Consider the following 11,544-nt stretch of genomic DNA (forward strand, 5'->3'; position numbering starts at 1 on the left):
CACAAGAGAACCTCCAGAGGGGTTTCAGCTGCTATCTCAGCAGTAATATTGCAGGACAGGGAGGAGTGCCAGGGCATAGACCATAGCTTGAATGGCAAAATGCTGCCATCTAGGGTAGCCTATGCCACATGACCACCATTTCTAATAACAGCAGAGCTAGAGAATGCCACAGACCTGCAAATCTTAAAAGAATTCAGCAGTTCGAAACTTATCCTAAAAGAAAGGTTGAGAATTCTCCCCTGAAGGGATAAGCAGCAAGATGAAATGGAAAAAAGAAAACCCTTATTGGAAATGCAAGAAGAGCATGAGTGGAAAAGAAGAAACAAGAAGAAGGCAAGGAGGACATCAAAACCCTAAAGATGGGAGAGGGAAGCAGGAAATCATAGGGGATTGGAAGCACTATCTTAAGGGAGTCAGCTTATATGACTCTCTGTTGGAAGCAAACGGAGAGATGCATGGCCTGACGTGTTTGCAAAGCAAACGAGAAGCAGACCAAGAAAGAATCAAACAAACAAACAACACAAAAAGGGTAGGGTAACATGAATATTCAAAAGAAATTACTCAAGGTGATGTCAAGGATCATTCAGTACGCATCGACCCAGTATCGCGGCTTGAATGTACTCAGCACACCTGTATTTGGAAATCAGAGGCGTGCATTTATATTCGTAAATATTGATTCCTATGAGCATATCGTGACCTAACCCAAATGCCGATTTGGAATCCAATGGATTCCTAGTCCGTGATATAGACTTGCAAGTCTTCCAACAGGATGAATGAATGCCATCTTCTACACTACGTCGAGAAGAAATGGCACAAGCCTATAACAAGGAAAAGTAGCTCCGCAAAAGTGTACTAAGATCAAAAGAGACAGGCAGCAAAGTGCACATTGGGGATTGTATCATTCCTAGGAATTTCAGCCCCCTTGAAACAAATGGATAGATGTCCCGTGCATGCGGGTGTTTCAGCAGAAATCAACCGACGGCTATGTATTGCGGGTGTGCCCATATTACAGGAACAATAGTTTCCCTTAGTGGGTCTCTGTGTACTGTGAACTGTTAGAAAGTTTAAAGACGTGTGAAACATTCAACTGAAAATGGACACACTTCCCTCCGTTGCTACAGTGCATACCGATCTGAACAAAAGGAAAGAGGGAAGAACAAAGGCCCATGGGACGCTAGTGGGTAGAATCACATTTACCTTAGGAACCTCTCGTCGGATGCAGCCCCTCCCCCAACACTGACAAGATGCAGCAGCCATTGGGGATGGCAGTTAGCGGTTGGATTCCAGGTGGAATGTTGGTGTGTACCGCGAGGCTTGTTGTGGCTGGTGGATCCTAGGTAACCGGGCAGAGTTCTGTGGGTGGATCAGTGCGATGGAGGGGCTGCCGCCCTCTGTGGAGCTTGGCTTAGGTCTTTGGTCCGGGAAGCTGTGTCAGTTCGAGATACTGCTGCTGCCCAAAGACCTGAGTTCACGGGTCAGTTTCCAGAACCTGAAAGGGCAGACAGTGGAAGATCTGCCTGTCTTCAGCTTACTGGAGAGGTTCCGAGGTCCTTTCAGACTTGCCCAGTCCTGTTGAAGTCGACTTTATGGGAGACACGAAGAGAAGCTGGCCGAAAATATGGCTGCACGGATTGAGGAGAGATGCGAACACATTGATGAGAGATGTTCTGCTACAATAGAGAATACTGGCCTGGAGACAGCTGTAGAGGATAGCAGGCTCGAAAGGCATTCATGAGACATATTGAACCTCGCTCATACTAGCAGAAACATACGGAGGGCCACCGTGGACTGGAGGAAGTTCCTCAATTCTCTGCTCCAAGAACGGGTCCAAGATCCCTGACGTCTAAAGAGAAGAGATGGCAGAGATGATAAAAACGCTCATGTTCTTGAAAGAGGTCAGATAATCCACACGACCCAAGGGGCAATTCCAAGCCATTCAGATCAAAGTGCACCAAGCCCAGGTAAGCCTTTTCCCAGGTTTGGGCCTAGCTATCAAGCACTTGCTCTTCCCTCCCCTCCACTCAGGCATCCATTTTGAGGGATCAGTACCTGAGCTGCAATGAAGCCAGTAAGAGAAGAGCAAGCCTCTCCTAGAATCAGAGTTCCTCTAGCTTCATTCTCTGTGAACAACAGGGAACCCCATAAAGGTCAAATACTCTCGTATGAAATAGATAGGAATTGAATACTTAGCTCCCACAAAGAAACGATGGCCTTCCGCTAGATTCAGCAAATGCTGGGTTTATGTCTTCTCTGGGGTGAAGGGAGTGTGGTAAGTGAGGGGAATCTTTGACTGAACTTGAATCTGTATTAGGCCTCCGTTTTTCAAAACAGTCTAGGTAAATATTAGAAGTCAGATAGTGAACGGAACTGTAAAAGTCGCCAATGAAATGAAAGACACAGCTTATGTGGACCGTCTTTCAATTGAGTCAAGCCCGGGGGCAATCTATCATGGGGGTGCAGACTTGGTTGCATTCAAGTGCTTTACCCAACATGATCGGATGATTAAGCGTTCTCATCACTGATAGAAGAACACCTAGTTCTCAGTAGCCTAGCATAGCTGCAGCAGGATTCTCATAGATATAATGCCTCTAGGTTCTTTGGATTCAAAGCTAAATGTATATATTTAGTTCGTTTTCTCTTGTATTTTCCTTGAGAGGGATGTTACACCTTGAAATGCCAACATTGACCAGTAGGTGTCATCGGGAGTAAAGGGCACCACATGCACAAGTGAATCCAAGCTTGGGGGTTATTTCATGTTTCCATTAGTTATTTCATGGTTCCTGTTGGTTTCGGAGGCTTCAACAGTAAAGAGTTGACATGACCCCTTTAACAGTTCGGACTGCTACTTTGCATTCTATCTGTCTATGTTTCCCTTAGAGCTGACAAAATGTTACCGAAATTGACAAGTCTGGCTTCTAGGTCGATTTAGTATGTTTCAGAAACTAACTTCATTTTCGTATAACTCCCAAAACATTTCTATAAATTCTATTAAATTTTTAAAGACTGCAAATGAGATATCAACACAATGTCAAAACTGGAGTCTTCCGACAATCCCTCCCACCACGGCTGTATAGAAACAAAGAGATAAAAAAATCACATTTCTGTGAAATGTATCTGGAAAGTGTTGATTCATCGATGCCCAGTTGACAGAGAAACAGTGCAACCTGCGCTCACTCGCTCCCATGAACACAGCAATGAAACATCCACTCACCCAGCCCTTGGCACAGGACACTTGCCGAAGAGAGGTCTGTTACTTCCAAAGACAGGATGAGGCCTCAGAACACCTGGAAGCAGGAGAAGGAAAAGCAGGGAATGGATACCAGTGCATGGTCTGAGCCCTGTTGATGGAGCAGTAAAGGTGAAACTCTCATTAACGTGGACGCACACTCTCAAGCGGACAGGAGACATGGGATTTAAGGTGATGCGCTGAGTGTTAGAAGAGTGCACAGCAGATACTTGGCTGACAGAACTCAAAGAATCCAGTGCAAAATAACCCCACCGTTGATTCTGAGACCAAGATCCGAGCTGCCAAATTTGAGGTAGCAGAGGCAGCGTTCAGGGAGGGATAGGGCTACGGATGGTGGCACACGCTGGGTCTCAGGGATCTGGAGTGCGTTGTGGGATGTGGTGGGTCCTATCAAGAGAGCAAACCAACCTGGGACCCCAATGAGCAAGCAACCACCCTGGCGCGCACAGTTGAAATTATCGATATGTCCCATGGCCACACTCAGTGCATCTGCAGGACCAGAGACCAATTTGGCATTTTGCCAATAGAGCATGTGTGGGGCTGAATCAGAGATATTGTGCATCGGGTCTGAGGGATCCAGGGGGCCTTGGGTTTGAATTCAGAATGAAAAGCCTTAGGATCTGCTACATTCATAACCTGGGCTGTGATTATGGTTTGGTTTGAGGCACAGGATGTGCAACAGCTCTGTGGTTGCCTTCGTGCACCCGTGCCACAAGGATGAGAGGACAAGGAAGTGTGGTCCAAGACCACAGCGTGAGAAGAGGAAGGATTTCCTTCAGTTTATCTCTCAAAAGCGGATGCTACATTTTGGATGGCACCGGCACGGTTCGGCAGCGAGGACACCAAGTTCGGGCTGCGGGATCATTCCAGCAGGCCCTGATGTGTGACATCCATAGATATGCTTCCACTGGTGTTTCTGTAGACAGAGAAGCTCTTGGAAGAACTGGTTTCAGTGGGACATTCCCGTGGCACTACAAAGCACAAGCGCACTCACACTCTGCTCTTCTGGAAACACTCCAAAATAACATAGAGTAGAATGCAGAGCTGAGAACCTTTAGAATCTCCATTTCCACCAGAGGAAGTGTCCTGTGCTCTTTCAGATTTGTGAGATAAGCGTAATCAAAGTGAGGTTATCTAAATCGAAATAGTATGGGGTGTTCATCACAACAAAGGCAACACCAGCAATTGGAGATAGACCAGACAACACACACAGGAACAGGACATGGCATCAATGTCTAGGAAAATTTGTCCTCACAGAAATCCCATGCAATTGTGTAGAGCCAAGAGTCTAAAGTTTCACTTAACCAAGCCCTAGAAGTCTACATTAGATACCTGAAATTACCTGACCAGTAGAGATGAAGAAATACAGTAAAAGGAAAAGGAAATACCATTTTCAGCTCCAAAGAGATTGAAGGCCCTAAAGATAAGCTTTCAGACAACTAGACTGCAAAACGCTCTCCAGAGCAAGTATTGAAAATGGAGGTGAGGGAAACACTGAAGAACAACAGTGTCTCAGAATCACAAAAGGCAGAATACCAGAAAAGGGGAAGAGAAAGCCTAAAGACGAGACAAATAATCTCAGAAAACTCAGTGGATGAGAAAATATCAGGGCTAACATTCCGTCCTAAGCAGACGAGATATTGCAGAGAGACGCGTGAATGACTTTGAAGACAGGGGAACAGAAATCCCTCGGTCAGAAGCACACATAGCAAAGCAAGTGCAAACCAATGAAAACATTGCTGTTGAATCCTGGTTGAAGACAAGGCATGAAAGACTAAAATTCGAAAGAGTCCCAGATGGAAAAGCAAGAGATAAAGAAACAAACAATGTTTGAAAATTTATGTGTAGGAAATCAGACTGAAACTTGCTGAAAGCCAAGATAGAATCATCTAGGCGAATTTAGGAAGTACACAGCGTCCAAAAGAGTTGGAATCCCAATAGACTTAGCAGCAGCTGTATGATCCAAATCAACAAAGTTCATAAGCAGCCCAGTGATTTAAAATGCGCCTGGAGGAAAGCAACATAGTCACAAGAGAACCTCCAGAGGGGTTTCAGCTGCTATCTCAGCAGCAGTATTGCAGGACAGGGAGGAGTGCCAGGATATAGACCATAGCTTGAATGGCAAAATGCTGCCATCTAGGGTAGCCTATGCCACATGACCACCATTTCTAATAACAGCAGAGCTAGAGAATGCCACAGACCTGCAAATCTTAAAAGAATTCAGCAGTTCGAAACTTATCCTAAAAGAAAGGTTGAGAATTCTCCCCTGAAGGGATAAGCAGCAAGATGAAATGGAAAGAAGAAAACCCTTATTGGAAATGCAAGAAGAGCATGAGTGGAAAAGAAGAAACAAGAAGAAAGCAAGGAGGACATCAAAACCCTAAAGATGGGAGAGGGAAGCAGGAAATCACAGGGGATTGGAAGCACTATCTTAAGGGAGTCAGCTTATATGACTCTCTGTTGGAAGCAAACGGAGAGATGCATGGCCTGACGTGTTTGCAAAGCAAACGAGAAGCAGACCAAGAAAGAATCAAACAAACAAACAACACAAAAAGGGTAGGTTAACATGAATATTCAAAAGAAATTACTCAAGGTGATGTCAAGGATCATTCAGTACGCATCGACCCAGTATCGCGGCTTGAATGTACTCAGCACACCTGTATTCGGAAATCAGAGGCGTGCATTTATATTCGTAAATATTGATTCATATGAGCATATCGTGACCTAACCCAAATGCCGATTTGGAATCCAATGGATTCCTAGTCCTTGATATAGACTTGCAAGTCTTCCAACAGGATGAATGAATGCCATCTTCTACACTACGTCGAGAAGAAATGGCACAAGCCTATAGCAAGGAAAAGTAGCTCCGCAAAAGTGTACTAAGATCAAAAGAGACAGGCAGCAAAGTGCACATTGGGGATTGTATCATTCCTAGGAATTTCAACCCCTTGAAACAAATGGATAGATATCCCGTGCATGCGGGTGTTTCAGCAGAAATCAACCGACGGCTATGTATTGCGGGTGTGCCCATATTACAGGAACAATAGTTTCCCTTAGTGGGTCTCTGTGTACTGTGAACTGTTAGAAAGTTTAAAGACGTGTGAAACATTCAACTGAAAATGGACACACTTCCCTCCGTTGCTACAGTGCATACAGATCTGAACAAAAGGAAAGAGGGAAGAACAAAGGCCCATGGGACGCTAGTGGGTAGAATCACTTTTACCTTAGGAATCTCTCGTCGGATGCAGCCCCTCCCCCAACACTGACAAGATGCAGCAGCCATTGGGGATGGCAGTTAGCGGTTGGATTCCAGGTGGAATGTTGGTGTGTACCGCGAGGCTTGTTGTGGCTGGTGGATCCTAGGTAACCGGGCAGAGTTCTGTGGGTGGATCAGTGCGATGGAGGGGCTGCCGCCCTCTGTGGAGCTTGGCTTAAGTCTTTGGTCCGGGAAGCTGTGTCAGTTCGAGATACTGCTGCTGCCCAAAGACCTGAGTTCACGGGTCAGTTTCCAGAACCTGAAAGGGCAGACAGTGGAAGATCTGCCTGTCTTCAGCTTACTGGAGAGGCTCCGAGGTCCTTTCAGACTTGCCCAGTCCTGTTGAAGTCGACTTTATGGGAGACACGAAGAGAAGCTGGCCGAAAATATGGCTGCACGGATTGAGGAGAGATGCGAACACATTGATGAGAGATGTTCTGCTACAATAGAGAATACTGGCCTGGAGACAGCTGTAGAGGATAGCAGGCTCGAAAGGCATTCATGAGACATATTGAACCTCGCTGATACTAGCAGAAACCTACGGAGGGCCACCGTGGACTGGAGGAAGTTCCTCAATTCTCTGCTCCAAGAACGGGTCCAAGATCCCTGACGTCTAAAGAGAAGAGATGGCAGAGATGATAAAAACGCTCATGTTCTTGAAAGAGGTCAGATAATCCACACGACCCAAGGGGCAATTCCAAGCCATTCAGATCAAAGTGCACCAAGCCCTGGTAAGCCTTTTCCCAGGTTTGGGCCTAGCTATCAAGCACTTGCTCTTCCCTCCCCTCCACTCAGGCATCCATTTTGAGGGATCAGTACCTGAGCTGCAATGAAGCCAGTAAGAGAAGAGCAAGCCCCTCCTAGAATCAGAGTTCCTCTAGCTTCATCCTCTGTGAACAACAGGGAACCCCATAAAGGTCAAATACTCTCGTATGAAATAGATAGGAATTGAATACTTAGCTCCCACAAATAAAAGAAGGCCTTCCGCTAGATTCAGCAAATGCTGGGTTTATGTCTTCTCTGGGGTGAAGGGAGTGTGGTAAGTGAGGGGAATCTTTGACTGAACTTGAATCTGTATTAGGCCTCCGTTTTTCAAGACAGTCTAGATAAATATTAGAAGTCAGATAGTGAACTGAAAGGTAAAAGTCGCCAATGACATGAAAGACACAGCTTATGTGGACCGTCTTTCAATTGAGTCAAGCCCCCGGGGGCAATCTATCATGGGGGTGCAGACTTGGTTGCATTCAAGTGCTTTACCCAACATGATCGGATGATTAAGCGTTCTCATCACTGATAGAAGAACACCTGGTTCTCAGTAGCCTAGCATAGCTGCAGCAGGGTTCTCATAGCTATAAAGCCTCTAGGTTCTTTGGATTCAAAGCTAAATGTATATATTTAGTTCGTTTCCTCTTGTATGTTCCTTGAGAGGGATGTTACACCTTGAAATGCCAACATTGACCAGTAGGTGTCATCGGGAGTAAAGGGCACCACATGCACAAGTGAATCCAAGCTTGGGGGTTGTTTCATGTTTCCATTAGTTATTTCATGGTTCCTCTTGGTTTCGGAGGCTTCAAAAGTAAACAGTTGTCATGACCCCTTTAAGAGTTCGGACTGCTTGTTTGCATTCTATCTGCCTATGTTTTCCTTAGAGCTGACAAAATGTTACCAAAATTGACAAGTCTGGCTTCTAGGTCGATTTAGTATGTTTCAGAAACTAACTTCATTTTCGTATAACTCCCAAAACATTTCTATAAATTCTATTAAATTTTTAAAGACTGCAAATGAGATATCAACACAATGTCAAAACTGGAGTCTTCGGACAATCCCTCCCACCACGGCTTTATAGAAACAAAGAGATAAAAAAAAATCACATTTCTGTGAAATGTATCTGGAAAGTGTTGATTCATCGATGCCCAGTTGACAGAGAAGCAGTGCAACCTGCGCTCACTCGCTCCCATGAACACAGCAATGGAAACATCCACTCACCCAGCCCTTGGCAAAGGATACTTGCCGAAGAGAGGTCTGTTACTTCCAAAGACAGGATGAGGCCTCAGAACACCTGGAAGCAGGAGAAGGAAAAGCAGGGAATGGATACCACTGCATGGTCTGAGCCCTGTTGATGGATCAGTAAAGGTGAAACTCTCTTTAACTTGGACGCACACTCTCAAGCAGACAGGAGACATGGGATTGAAGGTGATGCGCTGAGTGTTAGAAGAGTGCACAGCAGATGCTTGGCTGACCGAACTCAAAGAATCCAGTGCAAAATATCCCCACATTTGATTCTGAGACCAAGCTCCGAGCTGTCAAATTTGAGGTAGCAGAGGCAGCGTTCAGGGAGGGATAGGGCTACGGATGGTGGCACACGCTGAGTCTCAGGGATCTGGAGTGTGTTGTGGGATGTGGTGGGTCCTATCAAGAGAGCAAACCGACTTGGGACCACAATGAGCAAGCAACCACCCTGGTGCACGCAGTTGAAATTATCGATATGTCCCATGGCCACACCCAGTGCATCTGCAGGACCAGAGACCAATTTGGCATTTTGCCAATAGAGCATGTGTGGGGCTGAATCAGAGATATTGTGCATCGGGTCTGAGGGATCCAGGGGGCCTTGGGTTTGAATTCAGAATGAAAAGCCTTAGGATTTGCTACATTCATAACCTGGGCTGTGATTATGGTTTGGTTTGAGGCACAGGATGTGCAACAGCTCTGTGGTTGCCTTCGTGCACCCGTGCCACAAGGATGAGAGGATAAGGAAGTGTGGTCCAAGACCACAGCGTGAGAAGAGGAAGGATTTCCTTCAGTTTATCTCTCAAAAGCGGATGCTACATTTTGGATGGCACCGGCACGGTTCAGCAGCGAGGACACCAAGTTCGGGCTGCGGGATCATTCCAGCAGGCCCTGATGTGTGACATCCATAGATATGCTTCCACTGGTGTTTCTGTAGACAGAGAAGCTCTTGGAAGAACTGGTTTCAGTGGGACATTCCCGTGGCACTACAAAGCACAAGCGCACTCACACTCTGCCCTTCTGGAAACACTCCAAAATAACATAGAGTAGAATGCAGAGCTGAGAACCTTTAGAAGCTCCACTTCCACCAGAGGAAGTGTCCTGTGCTCTTTCAGATTTGTGAGATAAGCGTAATCAAAGTGAGGTTATCTAAATCGAAATAGTATGGGGTGTTCATCACAACACAGGCAACACCAGCAATTGGAGATAGACCAGACAGCACACACAGGAACAGGACATGGCATCAATGTCTATGAATATTTGTCCTCACAGAAATCCCATGCAATTGTGTAGAGCCAAGAGTCTAAAGTTTTCACTTAACCAAGCCCTAGAAGTCTACATTAGATACCTGAAATTACCTGACCAGTAGAGATGAAGAAATACAGTAAAAGGAAAAGGAAGTACCATTTTCAGTTCCAAAGAGATTGAAGGCCCTAAAGATAAGCTTTCAGACAACTAGACTGCAAAACGCTCTCCAGAGCAAGTATTGAAAATGGAGGTGAGGGAAACACTGAAGAACAACAGTGTCTCAGAATCACAAAAGGCAGAATACCAGAAAAGGGGAAGAGAAAGCCTAAAGACGAGCCAAATAATCTCAGAAAACTCAGTGGATGAGAAAATATCAGGGCTAACATTCCGTCCTAAGCAGACGAGATATTGCAGAGGGACGCGTGAATGACTTTGAAGAGAGGGGAACAGAAATCCCTCGGTCAGAAGCACACATAGCAAAGCAAGTGCAAACCAATGAAAACATTGCTGTTGATTCCTGGTTGTAGTCAAGGCATGAAAGACTAAAATTCGAAAGAGTCCCAGGTGGAAAAGCAAGAGATAAAGAAACAAACAATGTTTGAAAAATTATGTGTAGAAAAATCAGACTGAAACTTGCTGAAAGCCAAGATAGAATCATCTAGGCGAATTTAGGAAGTACACAGCGTCCAAAAGAGTTGGAATCCCAATAGACTTAGCAGCAGCTGTATGATCCAAATCAACAAAGTTCATAAGCAGCCCAGTGATTTAAAATGCGCCTGGAGGAAAGCAACATAGTCACAAGAGAACCTCCAGAGAGGTTTCAGCTGCTATCTCAGCAGCAGTATTGCAGGACAGGGAGGAGTGCCAGGATATAGACCATAGCTTGAATGGCAAAATGCTGCCATCTAGGGTAGCCTATGCCACATGACCACCATTTATAATAACAGCAGAGCTAGAGAATGCCACAGACCTGCAAATCTTAAAAGAATTCAGCAGTTCGAAACTTATCCTAAAAGAAAGGTTGAGAATTCTCCCCTGAAGGGATAAGCAGCAAGATGAAATGGAAAGAAGAAAACCCTTATTGGAAATGCAAGAAGAGCATGAGTGGAAAAGAAGAAACAAAAAGAAAGCAAGGAGGACATCAAAACCCTAAAGATGGGAGAGGGAAGCAGGAAATCACAGGGGATTGGAAGCACTATCTTAAGGGAGTCAGCTTATATGACTCTCTGTTGGAAGCAAACGGAGAGATGCATGGCCTGACGTGTTTGCAAAGCAAACGAGAAGCAGACCAAGAAAGAATCAAACAAACAAACAACACAAAAAGGGTAGGTTAACATGAATATTCAAAAGAAATTACTCAAGGTGATGTCAAGGATCATTCAGTACGCATCGACCCAGTATCGCGGCTTGAATGTACTCAGCACACCTGTATTCGGAAATCAGAGGCGTGCATTTATATTCGTAAATATTGATTCATATGAGCATATCGTGACCTAACCCAAATGCCGATTTGGAATCCAATGGATTCCTAGTCCTTGATATAGACTTGCAAGTCTTCCAACAGGATGAATGAATGCCATCTTCTACACTACGTCGAGAAGAAATGGCACAAGCCTATAGCAAGGAAAAGTAGCTCCGCAAAAGTGTACTAAGATCAAAAGAGACAGGCAGCAAAGTGCACATTGGGGATTGTATCAGTCCTAGGAATTTCAGCCCCCTTGAAACAAATGGATAGATGTCCCGTGCATGCGGGTGTTTCAGCAGAAATCAACCGACGGCTATGTAT

This window comes from Vicugna pacos, unplaced genomic scaffold (genome assembly GCF_048564905.1).
Source record: "Vicugna pacos unplaced genomic scaffold, VicPac4 scaffold_214, whole genome shotgun sequence".
NCBI lineage: Eukaryota > Metazoa > Chordata > Mammalia > Artiodactyla > Camelidae > Vicugna > Vicugna pacos.